Source organism: Nerophis ophidion, linkage group LG13 (assembly GCF_033978795.1).
Source record: "Nerophis ophidion isolate RoL-2023_Sa linkage group LG13, RoL_Noph_v1.0, whole genome shotgun sequence".
NCBI classification, from domain to species: domain Eukaryota; kingdom Metazoa; phylum Chordata; class Actinopteri; order Syngnathiformes; family Syngnathidae; genus Nerophis; species Nerophis ophidion.
Window position 1 is genome coordinate 25824561 of NC_084623.1, and position 18309 is coordinate 25842869.

The 18309-nt window shown below is 46.4% G+C and overlaps 1 non-coding gene and 37 pseudogenes across 1 annotated transcript; all 38 read left to right on the forward strand.

Annotated features, from left to right (window-relative positions):
- The first annotated feature begins 43 nt into the window (after positions 1-43).
- Positions 44-162, forward strand: LOC133565184 (5S ribosomal RNA; annotated as a pseudogene).
- A 368-nt stretch (positions 163-530) lies between these two features.
- Positions 531-649, forward strand: LOC133566347 (5S ribosomal RNA; annotated as a pseudogene).
- A 368-nt stretch (positions 650-1017) lies between these two features.
- On the forward strand, positions 1018-1136 carry LOC133567779 (5S ribosomal RNA; annotated as a pseudogene).
- Positions 1137-1504: 368 nt separating this feature from the next.
- LOC133565466 (5S ribosomal RNA) lies at positions 1505-1623 on the forward strand (annotated as a pseudogene).
- Positions 1624-1987: 364 nt separating this feature from the next.
- On the forward strand, positions 1988-2106 carry LOC133567551 (5S ribosomal RNA). Its single transcript, XR_009809456.1, has one exon. It is a non-coding gene; the product is annotated as a 5S ribosomal RNA (ribosomal RNA).
- A 365-nt stretch (positions 2107-2471) lies between these two features.
- On the forward strand, positions 2472-2590 carry LOC133566578 (5S ribosomal RNA; annotated as a pseudogene).
- A 364-nt stretch (positions 2591-2954) lies between these two features.
- LOC133565339 (5S ribosomal RNA) lies at positions 2955-3073 on the forward strand (annotated as a pseudogene).
- A 365-nt stretch (positions 3074-3438) lies between these two features.
- On the forward strand, positions 3439-3557 carry LOC133566035 (5S ribosomal RNA; annotated as a pseudogene).
- A 368-nt stretch (positions 3558-3925) lies between these two features.
- Positions 3926-4044, forward strand: LOC133566904 (5S ribosomal RNA; annotated as a pseudogene).
- A 368-nt stretch (positions 4045-4412) lies between these two features.
- LOC133565573 (5S ribosomal RNA) lies at positions 4413-4531 on the forward strand (annotated as a pseudogene).
- A 364-nt stretch (positions 4532-4895) lies between these two features.
- LOC133566334 (5S ribosomal RNA) lies at positions 4896-5014 on the forward strand (annotated as a pseudogene).
- Positions 5015-5379: 365 nt separating this feature from the next.
- Positions 5380-5498, forward strand: LOC133567204 (5S ribosomal RNA; annotated as a pseudogene).
- A 368-nt stretch (positions 5499-5866) lies between these two features.
- Positions 5867-5985, forward strand: LOC133566917 (5S ribosomal RNA; annotated as a pseudogene).
- A 364-nt stretch (positions 5986-6349) lies between these two features.
- Positions 6350-6468, forward strand: LOC133566049 (5S ribosomal RNA; annotated as a pseudogene).
- Positions 6469-6833: 365 nt separating this feature from the next.
- LOC133566934 (5S ribosomal RNA) lies at positions 6834-6952 on the forward strand (annotated as a pseudogene).
- Positions 6953-7316: 364 nt separating this feature from the next.
- LOC133565428 (5S ribosomal RNA) lies at positions 7317-7435 on the forward strand (annotated as a pseudogene).
- A 368-nt stretch (positions 7436-7803) lies between these two features.
- Positions 7804-7922, forward strand: LOC133566930 (5S ribosomal RNA; annotated as a pseudogene).
- Positions 7923-8290: 368 nt separating this feature from the next.
- On the forward strand, positions 8291-8409 carry LOC133565574 (5S ribosomal RNA; annotated as a pseudogene).
- Positions 8410-8773: 364 nt separating this feature from the next.
- On the forward strand, positions 8774-8892 carry LOC133566382 (5S ribosomal RNA; annotated as a pseudogene).
- Positions 8893-9257: 365 nt separating this feature from the next.
- LOC133567217 (5S ribosomal RNA) lies at positions 9258-9376 on the forward strand (annotated as a pseudogene).
- Positions 9377-9744: 368 nt separating this feature from the next.
- On the forward strand, positions 9745-9863 carry LOC133566942 (5S ribosomal RNA; annotated as a pseudogene).
- Positions 9864-10231: 368 nt separating this feature from the next.
- On the forward strand, positions 10232-10350 carry LOC133565788 (5S ribosomal RNA; annotated as a pseudogene).
- Positions 10351-10714: 364 nt separating this feature from the next.
- Positions 10715-10833, forward strand: LOC133566335 (5S ribosomal RNA; annotated as a pseudogene).
- A 365-nt stretch (positions 10834-11198) lies between these two features.
- LOC133566237 (5S ribosomal RNA) lies at positions 11199-11317 on the forward strand (annotated as a pseudogene).
- Positions 11318-11681: 364 nt separating this feature from the next.
- On the forward strand, positions 11682-11800 carry LOC133567780 (5S ribosomal RNA; annotated as a pseudogene).
- Positions 11801-12168: 368 nt separating this feature from the next.
- Positions 12169-12287, forward strand: LOC133566036 (5S ribosomal RNA; annotated as a pseudogene).
- Positions 12288-12655: 368 nt separating this feature from the next.
- LOC133566954 (5S ribosomal RNA) lies at positions 12656-12774 on the forward strand (annotated as a pseudogene).
- Positions 12775-13142: 368 nt separating this feature from the next.
- On the forward strand, positions 13143-13261 carry LOC133565575 (5S ribosomal RNA; annotated as a pseudogene).
- Positions 13262-13625: 364 nt separating this feature from the next.
- LOC133566247 (5S ribosomal RNA) lies at positions 13626-13744 on the forward strand (annotated as a pseudogene).
- Positions 13745-14109: 365 nt separating this feature from the next.
- Positions 14110-14228, forward strand: LOC133566238 (5S ribosomal RNA; annotated as a pseudogene).
- A 364-nt stretch (positions 14229-14592) lies between these two features.
- On the forward strand, positions 14593-14711 carry LOC133565083 (5S ribosomal RNA; annotated as a pseudogene).
- Positions 14712-15079: 368 nt separating this feature from the next.
- Positions 15080-15198, forward strand: LOC133565441 (5S ribosomal RNA; annotated as a pseudogene).
- A 368-nt stretch (positions 15199-15566) lies between these two features.
- On the forward strand, positions 15567-15685 carry LOC133566051 (5S ribosomal RNA; annotated as a pseudogene).
- Positions 15686-16050: 365 nt separating this feature from the next.
- On the forward strand, positions 16051-16169 carry LOC133566935 (5S ribosomal RNA; annotated as a pseudogene).
- Positions 16170-16533: 364 nt separating this feature from the next.
- LOC133565453 (5S ribosomal RNA) lies at positions 16534-16652 on the forward strand (annotated as a pseudogene).
- Positions 16653-17020: 368 nt separating this feature from the next.
- On the forward strand, positions 17021-17139 carry LOC133566966 (5S ribosomal RNA; annotated as a pseudogene).
- A 368-nt stretch (positions 17140-17507) lies between these two features.
- LOC133565577 (5S ribosomal RNA) lies at positions 17508-17626 on the forward strand (annotated as a pseudogene).
- A 364-nt stretch (positions 17627-17990) lies between these two features.
- On the forward strand, positions 17991-18109 carry LOC133567175 (5S ribosomal RNA; annotated as a pseudogene).
- Positions 18110-18309: the final 200 nt, after the last annotated feature.

Here is an 18309-nt window from a genome sequence, read left to right on the forward strand (position 1 = left end):
AGCTTGCCACATTTAAAAATTGGATTCTGAGGACTGCCTCTCGGCTTACGGCCATACTACCCGAAGATCGCCCGATCTCGTCTGATCTCGGAAGCTAAGCTGGGTCTGGCCTGGTTAGTACTTGGTTGGGAGACTGCCTAGGAATACCAGGTGCTGTAGGCTTTTAGCGATGCTCCCAGTATAGGGCGCACTTTCTCCCTTTTGTTTTTGTCACAATGGCTATTGATACTTGCCAAACTTGTCAAAACGCTGCATTATGCTCGTCCAAACAAACCGCTGGTCTCCACCCAAAACATGTTTGTTTAGTTTTGACTCGGTCTGAAATTTATAGCAAGATTTGCAGTGTTGCCAACAGTGACCCATGTGCCTCAAGGCACTTCAGTGCTAACATTGGGGCAAAAGTCCAAAGAGTTACATAGGCTGAGAAAAAGAGCAGTGATTATTGTATCACACACGTGTAGCTCATTGCAGAAAGGTCCTGTCAACCAGCTTGCCACATTTAAAAATTTAATTCTGAGGACAGCCTCTCGGCTTACGGCCATACTACCCGAAGATCGCCCGATCTCGTTTGATCTCGGAAGCTAAGCTGGGTCTGGCCTGGTTAGTACTGGGTTGGGAGACTGCCTAGGAATACCAGGTGCTGTAGACTTTTAGCGATGCTCCCAGTATAGGGCGCACTTTCTCCCTTTTGTTTTTTTCACAATGGCTATAGATACTTGCCACACTTGTCAAAACGCAACATTATGCTCGCCCAAACAAACCGCTGGTCTCCACCCAAAACATGTTTGTTTAGTTTTGACTCGGTCTGAAATTTATAGCAAGATTTGCAGTGTCGCCAACAGTGACCCATGTGCCTCAAGGCACTTCAGTGCTAACAGTGGGGCAAAAGTCCAAAGAGTTACATAGGCTGAGAAAAAGAGCAGTGATTATTGTATCACACACGTGTAGCTCATTGCAGAAAGGTCCTGTCAACCAGCTTGCCACATTTAAAAATTGAATTCTGAGGACGGCATCTCGGCTTACGGCCATACTACCCGAAGATCGCCCGATCTCGTCTGATCTCGGAAGCTAAGCTGGGTCTGGCCTGGTTAGTACTTGGATGGGAGACTGCCTAGGAATACCAGGTGCTGTAGGCATTTAGCGATGCTCCCAGTATAAGGCGCACTTTCTCGCTTTTGTTTTTGTCAAAATGGCTATAGATACTTGCCACACTTGTCAAAACGCTAAATTATGCTCGTCCAAACAAACCGCTGGTCTCCACCCAAAACATGTTTGTTTAGTTTTGACTCGGTCTGAAATTTATAGCAAGATTTGCAGTGTCGCCAACAGTGACCCATGTGCCTCAAGGCACTTCAGTGCTAACAGTGGGGCAAAAGTCCAAAGAGATACATAGGCTGAGAAAAAGAGCAGTGATTATTGAATCACACACGTGTAGCTCATTGCAGAAAGGTCCTGTCAACCAACTTGCCACATTTAAAAATTGAATTCTGAGGACTGCCTCTCGGCTTACGGCCATACTACCCGAAGATCGCCCGATCTCGTCTGATCTCGGAAGCTAAGCTGGGTCTGGCCTGGTTAGTACTTGGATGGGAGACTGCCTAGGAATACCAGGTGCTGTAAGGTTTTAGCGATGCTCCCAGTATAGGGCGCACTTTCTCCCTTTTGTTTTTGTCAACATGGCTATAGATACTTGCCACACTTGTCAAAACGCTACATTATGCTCGTCCAAACAAAACGCTGGTCTCCACCCAAAACATGTTTAGTTTTGACTCGGTCTGAAATTTATAGCAAGATTTGCAGTGTCGCCAACAGTGACCCATGTGCCTCAAGGCACTTCAGTGCTAACAGTGGGGCAAAAGTCCAAAGAGTTACATAGGCTGAGAAAAAGAGTAGTGATTATTGTATCACACACGTGTAGCTCATTGCAGAAAGGTCCTGTCAACCAGCTTCCCACATTTAAAAATTGAAGTCTGAGGACTGCGTCTCGGCTTACGGCCATACTACCCGGAGATCGCCCGATCTCGTCTGAGCTCGGAAGCTAAGCTGGGTCTGGCCTGGTTAGTACTTGGATGGGAGACTGCCTAGGAATACCAGGTGCTGTAGGCTTTTAGCGATGCTCCCAGTATAGGGCGCACTTTCTCCCTTTTGTTTTTGTCACAATGGCTATAGATACTTGCCACACTTGTCAAAACGCTACGTTTATGCTTGTCCAAACAAAACACTGGTCTCCACCCAAAAAATGTTTAGTTTTGATTCGGTCTGAAATTTATAGCAAGATTTGCAGTGTCGCCAACAGTGACCCATGTGCCTCAAGGCACTTCAGTGCTAACAGTGGGGCAAAAGTCCAAAGAGTTACATAGGCTGAGAAAAAGAGCAGTGATTATTGTATCACACACGTGTAGCTCATTGCAGAAAGGTCCTGTCAACCAGCTTGCCACATTTAAAAATTGAATTCTGAGGACTCCCACTCGGCTTACGGCCATACTACCCGAAGATCGCCTGATCTTGTCTGATCTCGGAAGCTAAGCTGGGTCTGGCCTGGTTAGTACTTGGATGGGAGACTGCCTAGGAATACCAGGTGCTGTAGGCTTTTAGCGATGCTCCCAGTATAGGGCGCACTTTCTCCCTTTTGTTTTTGTCACAATGGCTATAGATACTTGCCACACTTGTCAAAACGCTACATTATGCTCGTCCAAACAAAACGCTGGTCTCCACCCAAAACATTTTTAGTTTTGACTCGGTCGGAAATTTATAGCAAGATTTGCAGTGTCGCCAACAGTGACCCATGTGCCTCAAGGCACTTCAGTGCTAACAGTGGGGCAAAAGTCCAAAGAGTTACATAGGCTGAGAAAAAGAGTAGTGATTATTGTATCACACACGTGTAGCTCAATGTAGAAAGGTCCTGTCAACCAGCTTGCCACATTTAAAAATTGAAGTCTGAGGCCTGCGTCTCGGCTTACGGCCATACTACCCGAAGATCGCCCGATCTCGTCTGAGCTCGGAAGCTAAGCTGGGTCTGGCCTGGTTAGTACTTGGATGGGAGACTGCCTAGGAATACCAGGTGCTGTAGGCTTTTAGCGATGCTCCCAGTATAGGGCGCACTTTCTCCCTTTTGTTTTTGTCACAATGGCTATAGATACTTGCCAAACTTGTCAAAACGCTACGTTTATGCTCGTCCAAAAAAAACACTGGTCTCCACCCAAAACATGTTTAATTTTGACTCGGTCTGAAATTTATAGCAAGATATGCAGTGTCGCCAAAAGTCACCCATGTGCCTATAGGCACTTCAGTGCTAACAGTGGGCCAAGAGTCCAAAGAGTTACATAGGCTGAGAAAAAGAGCAGTGATTATTGTATCACACACGTGTAGCTCATTGCAGAATGGTCCTGTCAACCAGCTTGCCACATTTAAAAATTGAATTCTGAGGACTGCGTCTCGGCTTACGGCCATACTACCTGAAGATCGCCCGATCTCGTCTGATCTCGGAAGCTAAGCTGGGTCCGGCCTGGTTAGTACTTGGTTGGGAGACTGCCTAGGAATACCAGGTGCTGTAGGCTTTTAGCGATGCTACCAGTATAGGGCGCACTTTCTCCCTTTTGTTTTTTTCACAATGGCTCGAGATACTTGCCACACTTGTCAAAACGCTACATTATGCTCATCCAAACAAACCGCTGGTCTCCACCCAAAACATGTTTGTTTAGTTTTGACTCGGTCTGAAATTTATAGCAAGATTTGCAGTGTCGCCAACAGTGACCCATGTGCCTCAAGGCACTTCAGTGCTAACAGTGGGGCAAAAGTCCAAAGAGATACATAGGCTGAGAAAAAGAGCAGTGATTATTGTATCACACACGTGTAGCTCATTGCAGAAAGGTCCTGTCAACCAGCTTGCCACATTTAAAAATTGAATTCTGAGGACTGCCTCTCGGCTTACGGCCATACTACCCGAAGATCGCCCGATCTCGTCTGATCTCGGAAGCTAAGCTGGGTCTGGCCTGGTTAGTACTTGGATGGGAGACTGCCTAGGAATACCAGGTGCTGTAGGCTTTTAGCGATGCTCCCAGTATAGGGCGCACTCTGTCCCTTTTGTTTTTGTCACAATGGCTATAGATACTTGCCACACTTGTCAAAACGCTACATTATGCTCGTCCAAACAAACCGCTGGTCTCCACCCAAAACATGTTTGTTTAGTTTTGACTCGGTCTGAAATTTATAGCAAGATTTGCAGTGTCGCCAACAGTGACCCATGTGCCTCAAGGCACTTCAGTGCTAACAGTGGGGCAAAAGTCCAAAGAGTTACATAGGCTGAGAAAAAGAGCAGTGATTATTGTATCACACACGTGTAGCTCATTGCAGAAAGGTCCTGTCAACCAGCTTGCCACATTTAAAAATTGAATTCTGAGGACTGCCTCTCGGCTTACGGCCATACTACCCGAAGATAGCCCGATCTCGTCTGATCTCGGAAGCTAAGCTGGGTCTGGCCTGGTTAGTACTTGGATGGGAGACTGCCTAGGAATACCAGGTGCTGTAAGCTTTTAGCGATGCTCCCAGTATAGGGCGCACTTTCTCCCTTTTGTTTTTGTCACAATGGCTATAGATACTTGCCACACTTGTCAAAACGCTACATTATGCTCGTCCAAACAAAACGCTGGTCTCCACCCAAAACATGTTTAGTTTTGACTCGGTCTGAAATTTATAGCAAGATTTGCAGTGTCGCCAACAGTGACCCATGTGCCTCAAGGCACTTCAGTGCTAACAGTGGGGCAAAAGTCCAAAGCGTTACATAGGCTGAGAAAAAGAGTAGTGATTATTGTATCACACACGTGTAGCTCATTGTAGAAAGGTCCTGTCAACCAGCTTGCCACATTTAAAAATTGAAGTCTGAGGTCTACGTCTCGGCTTACGGCCATACTACCCGAAGATCGCCCGATCTCGTCTGCGCTCGGAAGCTAAGCTGGGTCTGGCCTGGTTAGTACTTGGATGGGAGACTGCCTAGGAATACCAGGTGCTGTAGGCTTTTAGCGATGCTCCCAGTATAGGGCGCACTTTCTCCCTTTTGTTTTTGTCACAATCGCTATAGATACTTGCCACACTTGTCAAAACGCTACGTTTATGCTCGTCCAAAAAAAACACTGGTCTCCACCCAAAACATGTTTAGTTTTGACTCGGTCTGAAATTTATAGCAAGATATGCAGTGTCGCCAAAAGTCAGCCATGTGCCTCAAGGCACTTCAGTGCTAACAGTGGGCCAACAGTCCAAAGAGTTACATAGGCTGAGAAAAAGAGCAGCGATTATTGTATCACACACGTGTAGCTCATTGCAGAAAGGTCCTGTCAACCAGCTTGCCACATTTAAAAGTTGAATTCTGAGGACTGTCTCTCGGCTTACGGCCATACTACCCGAAGATCGCCCGATCTCGTCTGATCCCGGAAGCTAAGCTGGGTCTGGACTGGTTAGTACTTGGATGGGAGACTGCCTAGGAATACCAGGTGCTGTAGGCTTTTAGCGATGCTCCCAGTATAGGGCGCACTTTTTCCCTTTTGTTTTTGTCACAATGGCTATAGATACTTGCCACACTTGTCAAAACGCTACATTATGCTCGTCCAAACAAACCGCTGGTCTCCACCCAAAACATGTTTGTTTAGTTTTGACTCGGTCTGAAATTTATAGCAAGATTTGCAGTGTCGCCAACAGTGACCCATGTGCCTCAAGGCACTTCAGTGCTAACAGTGGGGCAAAAGTCCAAAGAGATACATAGGCTGAGAAAAAGAGCAGTGATTATTGTATCACACACGTGTAGCTCATTGCAGAAAGGTCCTGTCAACCAGCTTGCCACATTTAAAAATTGAATTCTGAGGACTGCCTCTCGGCTTACGGCCATACTACCCGAAGATCGCCCGATCTCGTCTGATCTCGGAAGCTAAGCTGGGTCTGGCCTGGTTAGTACTTGGATGGGAGACTGCCTAGGAATACCAGGTGCTGTAGGCTTTTAGCGATGCTCCCAGTATAGGGCGCACTTTCTCCCTTTTGTTTTTGTCACAATGGCTATAGATACTTGCCACACTTGTCAAAACGCTACATTATGCTCGTCAAAACAAAAGGCTGGTCTCCACCCAAAACATGTTTAGTTTTGACTCGGTCTGAAATTTATAGCAAGATTTGCAGTGTCGCCAACAGTGACCCATGTGCCTCAAGGCACTTCAGTGCTAACAGTGGGGCAAAAGTCCAAAGAGTTACATAGGCTGAGAAAAAGAGCAGTGATTATTGTATCACACACGTGTAGCTAATTGCAGAAAGGTCCTGTCAACCAGCTTGCCACATTTAAAAATTGAATTCTGAGGACTGCCTCTCGGCTTACGGCCATACTACCTGAAGATATCCCGATCTCGTCTGATCTCGGAAGCTAAGCTGGGTCTGGCCTGGTTAGTACTTGGATGGGAGACTGCCTAGGAATACCAGGTGCTGTAAGCTTTTAGCGATGCTCCCAGTATAGGGCGCACTTTCTCCCTTTTGTTTTTGTCACAATGGCTATAGATACTTGCCACACTTGTCAAAACGCTATGTTTATGCTCGTCCAAACAAAACACTGGTCTCCACCCAAAACATGTTTAGTTTTGAATCGGTCTGAAATTTATAGCAAGATATGCAGTGTCGCCAAAAGTCACCCATGTGCCTCAAGGCACTTCAGTGCTAACAGTGGGCCAAGAGTCCAAAGAGTTACATAGGCTGAGAAAAAGAGCAGTGATTATTGTATCACACACGTGTAGCTCATTGCAGAAAGGTCCTGTCAACCAGCTTGCCACATTTAAAAATTGAATTCTGAGGACTGCGTCTCGGCTTACGGCCATACTACCTGAAGATCCCCCGATCTCGTCTGATCTCGGAAGCTAAGCTGGGTCTGGCCTGGTTAGTACTTGGTTGGGAGACTGCCTAGGAATACCAAGTGCCGTAGGCTTTTAGCGATGCTCCCAGTATAGGGCGCACTTTCTCCCTTTTGTTTTTCTCACAATGGCTATAGATACTTGCCACACTTGTCAAAACGCTACATTATGCTCGTCCAAACAAAACGCTGGTCTCCACCCAAAACATGTTCAGTTTTGACTCGGTCTGAAATTTATAGCAAGATTTGCAGTGTCGCCAACAGTGACCCATGTGCCTCAAGGCACTTCAGTGCTAACAGTGGGGCAAAAGTCCAAAGAGTTACATAGGCTGAGAAAAAGAGCAGTGATTATTGTATCACACACGTGTAGCTCATTGCAGAAAGGTCCTGTCAACCAGCTTGCCACATTTAAAAATTGAATTCTGAGGACTACCTCTTGGCTTACGGCCATACTACCCGAAGATCGCCCGATCTCGTCTGATCTCGGAAGCTAAGTTGGGTCTGGCCTGGTTAGTACTTGGTTGGGAGACTGCCTAGGAATACCAGGTGCTGTAGGCTTTTAGCGATGCTACCAGTATAGGGCGCACTTTCTCCCTTTTGTTTTTTTCACAATGGCTCGAGATACTTGCCACACTTGTCAAAACGCTACATTATGCTCATCCAAACAAACCGCTGGTCTCCACCCAAAACATGTTTGTTTAGTTTTGACTCGGTCTGAAATTTATAGCAAGATTTGCAGTGTCGCCAACAGTGACCCATGTGCCTCAAGGCACTTCAGTGCTAACAGTGGGGCAAAAGTCCAAAGAGATACATAGGCTGAGAAAAAGAGCAGTGATTATTGTATCACACACGTGTAGCTCATTGCAGAAAGGTCCTGTCAACCAGCTTGCCACATTTAAAAATTGAATTCTGAGGACTGCCTCTCGGCTTACGGCCATACTACCCGAAGATCGCCCGATCTCGTCTGATCTCGGAAGCTAAGCTGGGTCTGGCCTGGTTAGTACTTGGATGGGAGACTGCCTAGGAATACCAGGTGCTGTAGGCTTTTAGCGATGCTCCCAGTATAGGGCGCACTTTCTCCCTTTTGTTTTTGTCACAATGGCTATAGATACTTGCCACACTTGTCAAAACGCTACATTATGCTCGTCCAAACAAACCGCTGGTCTCCACCCAAAACATGTTTGTTTAGTTTTGACTCGGTCTGAAATTTATAGCAAGATTTGCAGTGTCGCCAACAGTGACCCATGTGCCTCAAGGCACTTCAGTGCTAACAGTGGGGCAAAAGTCCAAAGAGTTACATAGGCTGAGAAAAAGAGCAGTGATTATTGTATCACACACGTGTAGCTCATTGCAGAAAGGTCCTGTCAACCAGCTTGCCACATTTAAAAATTGAATTCTGAGGACTGCCTCTCGGCTTACGGCCATACTACCCGAAGATAGCCCGATCTCGTCTGATCTCGGAAGCTAAGCTGGGTCTGGCCTGGTTAGTACTTGGATGGGAGACTGCCTAGGAATACCAGGTGCTGTAAGCTTTTAGCGATGCTCCCAGTATAGGGCGCACTTTTTCCCTTTTGTTTTTGTCACAATGGCTATAGATACTTGCCACACTTGTCAAAACGCTGCATTATGCTCGTCCAAACAAAACGCTGTTCTACACCCAAAACAAGTTTAGTTTTGACTCGGTCTGAAATTTATAGCAAGATTTGCAGTGTCGCCAACAGTGACCCATGTGCCTCAAGGCACTTCAGTGCTAACAGTGGGGCAAAAGTCCAAAGAGTTACATAGGCTGAGAAAAAGAGCAGTGATTATTGTATCACACACGTGTAGCTAATTGCAGAAAGGTCCTGTCAACCAGCTTGCCACATTTAAAAATTGAATTCTGAGGACTGCCTCTCGGCTTACGGCCATACTACCTGACGATATCCCGATCTCGTCTGATCTCGGAAGCTAAGCTGGGTCTGGCCTGGTTAGTACTTGGATGGGAGACTGCCTAGGAATACCAGGTGCTGTAAGCTTTTAGCGATGCTCCCAGTATAGGGCGCACTTTCTCCCTTTTGTTTTTGTCACAGTGGCTATAGATACTTGCCAAACTTGTCAAAACGCTACGTTTATGCTCGTCCAAAAAAAACACTGGTCTCCACCCAAAACATGTTTAATTTTGACTCGGTCTGAAATTTATAGCAAGATATGCAGTGTCGCCAAAAGTCACCCATGTGCCTATAGGCACTTCAGTGCTAACAGTGGGCCAAGAGTCCAAAGAGTTACATAGGCTGAGAAAAAGAGCAGTGATTATTGTATCACACACGTGTAGCTCATTGCAGAAAGGTCCTGTCAACCAGCTTGCCACATTTAAAAATTGAATTCTGAGGACTGCGTCTCGGCTTACGGCCATACTACCTGAAGATCGCCCGATCTCGTCTTATCTCGGAAGCTAAGCTGGGTCCGGCCTGGTTAGTACTTGGTTGGGAGACTGCCTAGGAATACCAGGTGCTGTAGGCTTTTAGCGATGCTACCAGTATAGGGCGCACTTTCTCCCTTTTGTTTTTTTCACAATGGCTCGAGATACTTGCCACACTTGTCAAAACGCTACATTATGCTCATCCAAACAAACCGCTGGTCTCCACCCAAAACATGTTTGTTTAGTTTTGACTCGGTCTGAAATTTATAGCAAGATTTGCAGTGTCGCCAACAGTGACCCATGTGCCTCAAGGCACTTCAGTGCTAACAGTGGGGCAAAAGTCCAAAGAGATACATAGGCTGAGAAAAAGAGCAGTGATTATTGTATCACACACGTGTAGCTCATTGCAGAAAGGTCCTGTCAACCAGCTTGCCACATTTAAAAATTGAATTCTGAGGACTGCCTCTCGGCTTACGGCCATACTACCCGAAGATCGCCCGATCTCGTCTGATCTCGGAAGCTAAGCTGGGTCTGGCCTGGTTAGTACTTGGATGGGAGACTGCCTAGGAATACCAGGTGCTGTAGGCTTTTAGCGATGCTCCCAGTATAGGGCGCACTCTGTCCCTTTTGTTTTTGTCACAATGGCTATAGATACTTGCCACACTTGTCAAAACGCTACATTATGCTCGTCCAAACAAACCGCTGGTCTCCACCCAAAACATGTTTGTTTAGTTTTGACTCGGTCTGAAATTTATAGCAAGATTTGCAGTGTCGCCAACAGTGACCCATGTGCCTCAAGGCACTTCAGTGCTAACAGTGGGGCAAAAGTCCAAAGAGTTACATAGGCTGAGAAAAAGAGCAGTGATTATTGTATCACACACGTGTAGCTCATTGCAGAAAGGTCCTGTCAACCAGCTTGCCACATTTAAAAATTGAATTCTGAGGACTGCCTCTCGGCTTACGGCCATACTACCCGAAGATAGCCCGATCTCGTCTGATCTCGGAAGCTAAGCTGGGTCTGGCCTGGTTAGTACTTGGATGGGAGACTGCCTAAGAATACCAGGTGCTGTAAGCTTTTAGCGATGCTCCCAGTATAGGGCGCACTTTCTCCCTTTTGTTTTTGTCACAATGGCTATAGATACTTGCCACACTTGTCAAAACGCTACATTATGCTCGTCCAAACAAAACGCTGGTCTCCACCCAAAACATGTTTAGTTTTGACTCGGTCTGAAATTTATAGCAAGATTTGCAGTGTCGCCAACAGTGACCCATGTGCCTCAAGGCACTTCAGTGCTAACAGTGGGGCAAAAGTCCAAAGAGTTACATAGGCTGAGAAAAAGAGTAGTGATTATTGTATCACACACGTGTAGCTCATTGTAGAAAGGTCCTGTCAACCAGCTTGCCACATTTAAAAATTGAAGTCTGAGGTCTGCGTCTCGGCTTACGGCCATACTACCCGAAGATCGCCCGATCTCGTCTGCGCTCGGAAGCTAAGCTGGGTCTGGCCTGGTTAGTACTTGGATGGGAGACTGCCTAGGAATACCAGGTGCTGTAGGCTTTTAGCGATGCTCCCAGTATAGGGCGCACTTTCTCCCTTTTGTTTTTGTCACAATCGCTATAGATACTTGCCACACTTGTCAAAACGCTACGTTTATGCTCGTCCAAAAAAAACACTGGTCTCCACCCAAAACATGTTTAGTTTTGACACCGTCTGAAATTTATAGCAAGATATGCGGTGTCGCCAAAAGTCACCCATGTGCCTCAAGGCACTTCAGTGCTAACAGTGGGCCAACAGTCCAAAGAGTTACATAAACTGAGAAAAAGAGCAGCGATTATTGTATCACACACGTGTAGCTCATTGCAGAAAGGTCCTGTCAACCAGCTTGCCACATTTAAAAGTTGAATTCTGAGGACTGTCTCTCGGCTTACGGCCATACTACCCGAAGATCGCCCGATCTCGTCTGATCCCGGAAGCTAAGCTGGGTCTGGCCTGGTTAGTACTTGGATGGGAGACTGCCTAGGAATACCAGGTGCTGTAGGCTTTTAGCGATGCTCCCAGTATAGGGCGCACTTTTTCCCTTTTGTTTTTGTCACAATGGCTATAGATACTTGCCACACTTGTCAAAACGCTACATTATGCTCGTCCAAACAAAACGCTGTTCTACACCCAAAACAAGTTTAGTTTTGACTCGGTCTGAAATTTATAGCAAGATTTGCAGTGTCGCCAACAGTGACCCATGTGCCTCAAGGCACTTCAGTGCTAACAGTGGGGCAAAAGTCCAAAGAGTTACATAGGCTGAGAAAAAGAGCAGTGATTATTGTATCACACACGTGTAGCTCATTGCAGAAAGGTCCTGTCAACCAGCTTGCCACATTTAAAAATTGAATTCTGAGGACGGCATCTCGGCTTACGGCCATACTACCCGAAGATCGCCCGATCTCGTCTGATCTCGGAAGCTAAGCTGGGTCTGGCCTGGTTAGTACTTGGATGGGAGACTGCCTAGGAATACCAGGTGCTGTAGGCATTTAGCGATGCTCCCAGTATAAGGCGCACTTTCTCGCTTTTGTTTTTGTCAAAATGGCTATAGATACTTGCCACACTTGTCAAAACGCTACATTATGCTCATCCAAACAAACCGCTGGTCTCCACCCAAAACATGTTTGTTTAGTTTTGACTCGGTCTGAAATTTATAGCAAGATTTGCAGTGTCGCCAACAGTGACCCATGTGCCTCAAGGCACTTCAGTGCTAACAGTGGGCCAAGAGTCCAAAGAGTTACATAGGCTGAGAAAAAGAGCAGTGATTATTGTATCACACACGTGTAGCTCATTGCAGAAAGGTCCTGTCAACCAGCTTGCCACATTTAAAAATTGAATTCTGAGGACTGCGTCTCGGCTTACGGCCATACTACCTGAAGATCGCCCGATCTCGTCTGATCTCGGAAGCTAAGCTGGGTCCGGCCTGGTTAGTACTTGGTTGGGAGACTGCCTAGGAATACCAGGTGCTGTAGGCTTTTAGCGATGCTACCAGTATAGGGCGCACTTTCTCCCTTTTGTTTTTTTCACAATGGCTCGAGATACTTGCCACACTTGTCAAAACGCTACATTATGCTCATCCAAACAAACCGCTGGTCTCCACCCAAAACATGTTTGTTTAGTTTTGACTCGGTCTGAAATTTATAGCAAGATTTGCAGTGTCGCCAACAGTGACCCATGTGCCTCAAGGCACTTCAGTGCTAACAGTGGGGCAAAAGTCCAAAGAGATACATAGGCTGAGAAAAAGAGCAGTGATTATTGTATCACACACGTGTAGCTCATTGCAGAAAGGTCCTGTCAACCAGCTTGCCACATTTAAAAATTGAATTCTGAGGACTGCCTCTCGGCTTACGGCCATACTACCCGAAGATCGCCCGATCTCGTCTGATCTCGGAAGCTAAGCTGGGTCTGGCCTGGTTAGTACTTGGATGGGAGACTGCCTAGGAATACCAGGTGCTGTAGGCTTTTAGCGATGCTCCCAGTATAGGGCGCACTTTCTCCCTTTTGTTTTTGTCACAATGGCTATAGATACTTGCCACACTTGTCAAAACGCTACATTATGCTCGTCCAAACAAACCGCTGGTCTCCACCCAAAACATGTTTGTTTAGTTTTGACTCGGTCTGAAATTTATAGCAAGATTTGCAGTGTCGCCAACAGTGACCCATGTGCCTCAAGGCACTTCAGTGCTAACAGTGGGGCAAAAGTCCAAAGAGTTACATAGGCTGAGAAAAAGAGCAGTGATTATTGTATCACACACGTGTAGCTCATTGCAGAAAGGTCCTGTCAACCAGCTTGCCACATTTAAAAATTGAATTCTGAGGACTGCCTCTCGGCTTACGGCCATACTACCCGAAGATAGCCCGATCTCGTCTGATCTCGGAAGCTAAGCTGGGTCTGGCCTGGTTAGTACTTGGATGGGAGACTGCCTAGGAATACCAGGTGCTGTAAGCTTTTAGCGATGCTCCCAGTATAGGGCGCACTTTCTCCCTTTTGTTTTTGTCACAATGGCTATAGATACTTGCCACACTTGTCAAAACGCTACATTATGCTCGTCCAAACAAAACGCTGGTCTCCACCCAAAACATGTTTAGTTTTGACTCGGTCTGAAATTTATAGCAAGATTTGCAGTGTCGCCAACAGTGACCCATGTGCCTCAAGGCACTTCAGTGCTAACAGTGGGGCAAAAGTCCAAAGAGTTACATAGGCTGAGAAAAAGAGTAGTGATTATTGTATCACACACGTGTAGCTCATTGTAGAAAGGTCCTGTCAACCAGCTTGCCACATTTAAAAATTGAAGTCTGAGGACTGCCTCTCGGCTTACGGCCATACTACCCGAAGATCGCCCGATCTCGTCTGCGCTCGGAAGCTAAGCTGGGTCTGGCCTGGTTAGTACTTGGATGGGAGACTACCTAGGAATACCAGGTGCTGTAGGCTTTTAGCGATGCTCCCAGTATAGGGCGCACTTTCTCCCTTTTGTTTTTGTCACAATCGCTATAGATACTTGCCACACTTGTCAAAACGCTACGTTTATGCTCGTCCAAAAAAAACACTGGTCTCCACCCAAAACATGTTTAGTTTTGACTCGGTCTGAAATTTATAGCAAGATATGCAGTGTCGCCAAAAGTCACCCATGTGCCTCAAGGCACTTCAGTGCTAACAGTGGGCCAACAGTCCAAAGAGTTACATAGGCTGAGAAAAAGAGCAGCGATTATTGTATCACACACGTGTAGCTCATTGCAGAAAGGTCCTGTCAACCAGCTTGCCACATTTAAAAGTTGAATTCTGAGGACTGTCTCTCGGCTTACGGCCATACTACCCGAAGATCGCCCGATCTCGTCTGATCCCGGAAGCTAAGCTGGGTCTGGCCTGGTTAGTACTTGGATGGGAGACTGCCTAGGAATACCAGGTGCTGTAGGCTTTTAGCGATGCTCCCAGTATAGGGCGCACTTTTTCCCTTTTGTTTTTGTCACAATGGCTATAGATACTTGCCACACTTGTCAAAACGCTACATTATGCTCGTCCAAACAAAACGCTGTTCTACACCCAAAACAAGTTTAGTTTTGACTCGGTCTGAAATTTATAGCAAGATTTGCAGTGTCGCCAACAGTGACCCATGTGCCTCAAGGCACTTCAGTGCTAACAGTGGGGCAAAAGTCCAAAGAGTTACATAGGCTGAGAAAAAGAGCAGTGATTATTGTATCACACACGTGTAGCTCATTGCAGAAAGGTCCTGTCAACCAGCTTGCCACATTTAAAAATTTAATTCTGAGGACTACCTCTCGGCTTATGGCCATACTACCCGAAGATCGCCCGATCTCGTCTGATCTCGGAAGCTAAGTTGGGTCTGGCCTGGTTAGTACTTGGTTGGGAGACTGCCTAGGAATACCAGGTGCTGTAGGCTTTTAGCGATGCTACCAGTATAGGGCGCACTTTCTCCCTTTTGTTTTTTTCACAATGGCTAGAGATACTTGCCACACTCGTCAAAACGCTACATTATGCTCGTCCAAACAAACCGCTGGTCTCCACCCAAAACATGTTTGTTTAGTTTTGACTCGGTCTGAAATTTATAGCAAGATTTGCAGTGTCGCCAACAGTGACCCATGTGCCTCAAGGCACTTCAGTGCTAACAGTGGGGCAAAAGTCCAAAGAGTTACATAGGCTGAGAAAAAGAGCAGTGATTATTGTATCACACACGTGTAGCTCATTGCAGAAAGGTCCTGTCAACCAGCTTGCCACATTTAAAAATTGAATTCTGAGGACTACCTCTCGGCTTACGGCCATACTACCCGAAGATCGCCCGATCTCGTCTGATCTCGGAAGCTAAGTTGGGTCTGGCCTGGTTAGTACTTGGTTGGGAGACTGCCTAGGAATACCAGGTGCTGTAGGCTTTTAGCGATGCTACCAGTATAGGGCGCACTTTCTCCCTTTTGTTTTTTTCACAATGGCTAGAGATACTTGCCACACTTGTCAAAACGCTACATTATGCTCGTCCAAACAAACCGCTGGTCTCCACCCAAAACATGTTTGTTTAGTTTTGACTCGGTCTGAAATTTATAGCAAGATTTGCAGTGTCGCCAACAGTGACCCATGTGCCTCAAGGCACTTCAGTGCTAACAGTGGGGCAAAAGTCCAAAGAGTTACATAGGCTGAGAAAAAGAGCAGTGATTATTGTATCACACACGTGTAGCTAATTGCAGAAAGGTCCTGTCAACCAGCTTGCCACATTTAAAAATTGAATTCTGAGGACTGCCTCTCGGCTTACGGCCATACTACCTGAAGATATCCCGATCTCGTCTGATCTCGGAAGCTAAGCTGGGTCTGGCCTGGTTAGTACTTGGATGGGAGACTGCCTAGGAATACCAGGTGCTGTAAGCTTTTAGCGATGCTCCCAGTATAGGGCGCACTTTCTCCCTTTTGTTTTTGTCACAATGGCTATAGATACTTGCCACACTTGTCAAAACGCTATGTTTATGCTCGTCCAAACAAAACACTGGTCTCCACCCAAAACATGTTTAGTTTTGAATCGGTCTGAAATTTATAGCAAGATATGCAGTGTCGCCAAAAGTCACCCATGTGCCTCAAGGCACTTCAGTGCTAACAGTGGGCCAAGAGTCCAAAGAGTTACATAGGCTGAGAAAAAGAGCAGTGATTATTGTATCACACACGTGTAGCTCATTGCAGAAAGGTCCTGTCAACCAGCTTGCCACATTTAAAAATTGAATTCTGAGGACTGCGTCTCGGCTTACGGCCATACTACCTGAAGATCCCCCGATCTCGTCTGATCTCGGAAGCTAAGCTGGGTCTGGCCTGGTTAGTACTTGGTTGGGAGACTGCCTAGGAATACCAAGTGCCGTAGGCTTTTAGCGATGCTCCCAGTATAGGGCGCACTTTCTCCCTTTTGTTTTTCTCACAATGGCTATAGATACTTGCCACACTTGTCAAAACGCTACATTATGCTCGTCCAAACAAAACGCTGGTCTCCACCCAAAACATGTTTAGTTTTGACTCGGTCTGAAATTTATAGCAAGATTTGCAGTGTCGCCAACAGTGACCCATGTGCCTCAAGGCACTTCAGTGCTAACAGTGGGGCAAAAGTCCAAAGAGTTACATAGGCTGAGAAAAAGAGCAGTGATTATTGTATCACACACGTGTAGCTCATTGCAGAAAGGTCCTGTCAACCAGCTTGCCACATTTAAAAATGGAATTCTGAGGACTACCTCTTGGCTTACGGCCATACTACCCGAAGATCGCCCGATCTCGTCTGATCTCGGAAGCTAAGTTGGGTCTGGCCTGGTTAGTACTTGGTTGGGAGACTGCCTAGGAATACCAGGTGCTGTAGGCTTTTAGCGATGCTACCAGTATAGGGCGCACTTTCTCCCTTTTGTTTTTTTCACAATGGCTCGAGATACTTGCCACACTTGTCAAAACGCTACATTATGCTCATCCAAACAAACCGCTGGTCTCCACCCAAAACATGTTTGTTTAGTTTTGACTCGGTCTGAAATTTATAGCAAGATTTGCAGTGTCGCCAACAGTGACCCATGTGCCTCAAGGCACTTCAGTGCTAACAGTGGGGCAAAAGTCCAAAGAGATACATAGGCTGAGAAAAAGAGCAGTGATTATTGTATCACACACGTGTAGCTCATTGCAGAAAGGTCCTGTCAACCAGCTTGCCACATTTAAAAATTGAATTCTGAGGACTGCCTCTCGGCTTACGGCCATACTACCCGAAGATCGCCCGATCTCGTCTGATCTCGGAAGCTAAGCTGGGTCTGGCCTGGTTAGTACTTGGATGGGAGACTGCCTAGGAATACCAGGTGCTGTAGGCTTTTAGCGATGCTCCCAGTATAGGGCGCACTTTCTCCCTTTTGTTTTTGTCACAATGGCTATAGATACTTGCCACACTTGTCAAAACGCTACATTATGCTCGTCCAAACAAACCGCTGGTCTCCACCCAAAACATGTTTGTTTAGTTTTGACTCGGTCTGAAATTTATAGCAAGATTTGCAGTGTCGCCAACAGTGACCCATGTGCCTCAAGGCACTTCAGTGCTAACAGTGGGGCAAAAGTCCAAAGAGTTACATAGGCTGAGAAAAAGAGCAGTGATTATTGTATCACACACGTGTAGCTCATTGCAGAAAGGTCCTGTCAACCAGCTTGCCACATTTAAAAATTGAATTCTGAGGACTGCCTCTCGGCTTACGGCCATACTACCCGAAGATAGCCCGATCTCGTCTGATCTCGGAAGCTAAGCTGGGTCTGGCCTGGTTAGTACTTGGATGGGAGACTGCCTAGGAATACCAGGTGCTGTAAGCTTTTAGCGATGCTCCCAGTATAGGGCGCACTTTTTCCCTTTTGTTTTTGTCACAATGGCTATAGATACTTGCCACACTTGTCAAAACGCTACATTATGCTCGTCCAAACAAAACGCTGTTCTACACCCAAAACAAGTTTAGTTTTGACTCGGTCTGAAATTTATAGCAAGATTTGCAGTGTCGCCAACAGTGACCCATGTGCCTCAAGGCACTTCAGTGCTAACAGTGGGGCAAAAGTCCAAAGAGTTACATAGGCTGAGAAAAAGAGCAGTGATTATTGTATCACACACGTGTAGCTCATTGCAGAAAGGTCCTGTCAACCAGCTTGCCACATTTAAAAATTTAATTCTGAGGACTACCTCTCGGCTTATGGCCATACTACCCGAAGATCGCCCGATCTCGTCTGATCTCGGAAGCTAAGTTGGGTCTGGCCTGGTTAGTGCTTGGTTGGGAGACTGCCTAGGAATACCATGTGCTGTAGGCTTTTAGCGATGCTACCAGTATAGGGCGCACTTTCTCCCTTTTGTTTTTTTCACAATGGCTAGAGATACTTGCCACACTCGTCAAAACGCTACATTATGCTCGTCCAAACAAACCGCTGGTCTCCACCCAAAACATGTTTGTTTAGTTTTGACTCGGTCTGAAATTTATAGCAAGATTTGCAGTGTCGCCAACAGTGACCCA